Source organism: Lolium rigidum, chromosome 7 (genome assembly GCF_022539505.1).
Source record: "Lolium rigidum isolate FL_2022 chromosome 7, APGP_CSIRO_Lrig_0.1, whole genome shotgun sequence".
In the NCBI taxonomy this organism is placed as follows: domain Eukaryota; kingdom Viridiplantae; phylum Streptophyta; class Magnoliopsida; order Poales; family Poaceae; genus Lolium; species Lolium rigidum.
Genome location: NC_061514.1, coordinates 218999912 through 219004559, shown reverse-complemented (window position 1 = coordinate 219004559; position 4648 = coordinate 218999912). Strand labels below are relative to the sequence as shown.

At 49.9% G+C, this 4648-nt stretch overlaps 1 long non-coding RNA gene across 1 annotated transcript; it reads left to right on the top strand.

Annotated features, from left to right (window-relative positions):
• Positions 1-278: 278 nt before the first annotated feature.
• LOC124670228 lies at positions 279-1515 on the top strand. Its single transcript, XR_006992444.1, has 4 exons — positions 279-448; positions 543-665; positions 771-979; positions 1468-1515. It is a non-coding gene; the product is annotated as an uncharacterized LOC124670228 (long non-coding RNA).
• Positions 1516-4648: the final 3133 nt, after the last annotated feature.

The following is a 4648-nucleotide window of genomic DNA, read 5'->3' as shown; positions in this document are numbered from 1 at the left end:
TCGACCTCACCAGGGCGCGTCCGCGCCTCGGCCAAGCTCAGCGTCGCCGGCGATGCACCACCTCAGGTTCGTCGTCCTCCGAAGATCCGCCGCCGCCTCCGCCAAGGTCACCGTTGCCGTCGACCGCGCCGTCTTCCACGTCGACGCGTCGCTGTCCTCGATCGTCCGCAAGCGCACGCAGCGGCCCTCCGCCTCGCCAAGTTCGGCCGTCGCCAAGACTGCCCGTACGTCCGCGCGCGTATTCAAGCACGTCTCGTCATCGTCCGCCGCCGGTCTCCGCCCGTCAGCACGTTGCTGGGCCGCGCCTCTCCATCCCCGTTCGTCGGAAGTCCTCTGCCTATTCTCTGTTTCGCGATGTTTATCTTCGTTCTGTGCTGGATCAATCCTTGCATGCATGGCTGGGTCAAGTCATCCACGTATCAACCGCAATCTGCATACAGAGTAGCTGGTTCGTTCCTTGCCTTTCAGCCTGCGAGAAACCTTGTGCGATTCCAATCCATGCAAGGCCACTTCTTTTGTTTATTCTTTGCTGAATCCCGCAGGTCGCCGTCCGAGGCGCCTCTCTGATCCACGTCTTCCTCCGCGTCGCCCAGGTCCAAGGCGCGGGCTTTCTGCATCTTGAGTTGGCTGCGTGTATCAGCACACACACATCAACCGCGCTTTTGGTTCGTCGCCCCATCGTTTTCTTTTTATGGTAGCTCTTGTCCGAGTTCCGTCCAAGCCAGAAGTCTGATCAACCCTTCGTTGTTTGTTTCTGTGTGTCCTGGCAGCCGGATCCACGCCGTCAGATCGTTGCTCGCGGCCGGCCACCTGATCCAGGTCTCCATCTTGGTCCGGTTCAACAATTGTCCCGGCTTCTCTTGATCAAATTCGTGCAGTAGCACATCTGGTACACTTCCTCCGAATACAACCGTGAGCTCCAAGGGTCAAATCCCATTCCATGCAAGACAATCCTTTTTATAATCCCATTCTTCCTTAGGTGAGAAAATCCCCAACTCTTTTCTGTTTTATTCAAAATTCCAGAAAATGCATATATGTTGCAAAATTAATATCTTTCAAACTATAACTTGAAATAAAATGTGTTCTATATGAAAGTTACTCAGAAAAACATAAGGAACATGAATATGTCATTCATATACCTGTTTGCATCTCGCATCATGTCGCTTGTGGATAGTCGTGTATGTTCACCTTACATATACGCGGAGTATTTTGGATATCCACCTAAGGTTTCTCCGCTCCGTTTAATATTGAAGTAGCTCATCCTTGCCATGCTATGCCATGCTAACGAACACTTAAATTTGCCGGTAAAAATGCAACTCCAACCTAATTTGTTTGTCCGGGGTTCCGACTCCGCTTAAATTGGATAAGTTGCATCGCCACATCATGTTGCCATGTTATGCATATCATATCATGATCATGCTGATTCTTCTTCCGTAGTAGTAAGATTGCATACGTTGTGTGTTCCAGCATTTGCTTCTTCCCGGATAGGATCACGAAGTGGTGATGTGAGATACGACGAGTTCTCCGACAAGTTCTTCTGCAGCTTTTCACAGGCGAGCCCACCCCTTCACCTATTTTACTTTTACATGCTCTTTTGATCTATTGCTATCCCTATGTTGCGATTCTCGTTGTGTCACGTGTCCTATCCACCCGTTACCTATATGTCCGAGATACACCTCCTCGCCCTACCTATTGTTTGTTGTTTGCCAGCTTTGCGAGTCGTAGGCGTGTTTAGGCTCTGTTGTTTATCTCGATCTGTTATCGGGATATGTTGGGTTGTTGGGAGGTTATCACATGCTTTATCAGTTGTTGGAGATACACATGCTTCACTTAATTGTTAACAACTAAAATTGTAAGCAGAGGCATCTGTGAGCCCCTTTGCGAAAGCATCGGAACTTTGACTCGCTAATGTCCCCTAGGACCCGAGTTCTTGTTACCTGTTCCGAGATTGAGCGCTCTACCCGTACGTGGGGGAATGGGACCCCCATCACCCACTACCTTTCCTCGAGTCTGTTTATTGGGAGCCACAACCTTGGTTTTATTTGCCCATATGCACGATATGCACGATTTACTTCCTGTTGCCTTCGGGTGTTTATATTCTGTAGTGTACTCATATTGCGTGCCGACTTATCCTTGGCCGGTCGTTAGTGCCCGCCTTGGACGCCATCGCAACCTCTGGGTCCGTATCGGAGTACGGCCGAACTTCGTCACGGGTAGCTTAGTTGGGTGGCTCCCATTAAACTTTCTCTTGCATTGGGAACGGTCTTGATGTGAGACTTCACCCGTAGTAAGTGGGTTCGAGCATGCGTATGGTTACATTTGGGCAACCCCTGCAGGGTGTACATCTTATCGATAAGCCGTGTCCGCGGTTATGGACGACTTGGAATTGTATAGCTTGATCATAGAACAACTTACACCTTATATCCTGTTGTTAATAATTTTCTAATAAAACTCTTTCAAAAGTGTGTGTGCCTTTGCAATACCTCTTGGCGAAGGGGATCGCATTGGCCGGGTTATGTTTGTGTAGTATTTATCTCGTTACCTTGTGCGCTCTCTTATCTTCTCCGAGTAGACGGATGTTGTAGCGTGTCTCTATTGGATAGTAGCTTTGCCGTCGCTAAACTCCACATATAGCCGGTGAAGTTTATACCGCCCACCGCGAGCATAGGCTGGTCTTGTCTCGCAAGTACGTGCCAATGGTACTTACCCTCGCCTTCCTTTCTTTTTGTCTCCTCCCCTTTTGTCGGCAACCGATGGCCCGACTTTGACAGTACGAGATGACGACGTTAGCAAGGTTACCTTCCGGCTTGGCCTCGGCGGTGGTTATGGACGCCACTTGGTTATCTTCGGGACTCTTAGTCCAATTTGTATCTTGTCCGTACTCGGACGTATTCGATCTTCTCGTATGATTTGGATCTTTGTATTGTATATTTGTATCTTGACTCGTTGGAGTCGTTGTTGTAATATATGTATCTTGTGGGCTCTATTGTAATCCGCTCGTAATGTCACCGCTCGTGTTAATTCCTCCGGCATCACGTGTGTGATTCGTCGCGCACGTCGTGTCGGAGGGCGTCTCCGAATCGATATCATGCGGATTTCGGCGGGTTCGCTGGGATCCTCATGGTACCGGTTCCGGGGCGTCACAAGTTGGTATCAGAGCTCAGGTTGACGGTACCCCACTAGTCCAGCCTGTAGGATAACCTTGCCAATGGACGTTGTTGTGTGTTGTGTCAAAAACCTATTTTCAAAAAATCGTTGGATAGATCTGATTAGCTCTGATTTTTCTCCTTATCTATATTCTTTCTCATCTTACCTATGCGAGTTTTGAGTCTTCTCTCTTATCTGAGTTTTCCGAGTCTTAGGTTCCGATGCGGGTTGGACGATCTATGCCTTTATCCTATTAGGTCCGATCTTCGGAAGATCCCGACGGAAGCTCATCATCAATAGCGGAACAACGACTTCTTGTTAGTGGTGTCGACCGACCAACATGGAGCAAGAACTCTTGTTAGTGGTGTCGAGGAGATCGACACGTCGCCAGAAGACCGATAGTTCACCTCTCCCCCGTACCTTGAGGTGGAACCTCGGGGCGAGGTTCCTTGTTAGTGGTGTCGATTGTAACGACCCGGAAAAACCCTAATATTAGATTTTCCTTGTTGCTTTGTTTTTCCGCGTCGTTCCATAATCATGCATGCATCATACATTTTTCCACCTTGCATTTTTCCTAAAATGTGAAACCTAATTTTGCCAAACCTTGTTTTATCTTTTCAAAATTTATTCTATGGTTCTATATAAAACCTTCCTTCCTTATTCATATTTTAAAACAATCAACTTCTTATGTTTGTATGTTTTCCAACTCCGTCTCAAATTCAAAACCAAAGTTTCAAAACAAATTTTAAATGTTTTAAAACCTCCTTTTACTCTTTTCTCTTGCTTCCTGGAAGAATCGGTGAGAAAAGAGGAAGAAAAGAATTGTTGAAGAGAAGGAGCCCAGCAAACCTTTTCCTTAACCGGCAGCCCATTCTTTTCTTTGCCCATCCATCCCTGGTCCAGCCCACCTTCTCTCTCGTGTCTTCTCCTTCCTGTACGGACGAGCATCCGAAGACCTGCAAGTCGCTGTCGAGCGATGGGACGGTTCCTGCGAGTCCGTTCCTCCCGTATAAAATCCTCTTGCAGCCACCACCTGCGGAACCCTAGTTCCACTTTCCCCTGTGCAGCGCCGCCACTCCTCTTCTCCCCTCGCCTTGGGCTCTCTTCCTCCTGGATTCCAAGAGAAAACAGCACCTGCTTTGCTTCCGCCCGCCGCCTGCATGCTCGCCATGTTCTTCATCGCCTCCGTCCGTTTCGTTCCGGCTCACCCCGGTCGCTCTTCATCGACCTCACCAGGGCGCGTCCGCGCCTCGGCCAAGCTCAGCGTCGCCGGCGATGCACCACCTCAGGTTCGTCGTCCTCCGAAGATCCGCCGCCGCCTCCGCCAAGGTCACCGTTGCCGTCGACCGCGCCGTCTTCCACGTCGACGCGTCGCTGTCCTCGATCGTCCGCAAGCGCACGCAGCGGCCCTCCGCCTCGCCAAGTTCGGCCGTCGCCAAGACTGCCCGTACGTCCGCGCGCGTATTCAAGCACGTCTCGTCATCGTCCGCCGCCGGTCTCC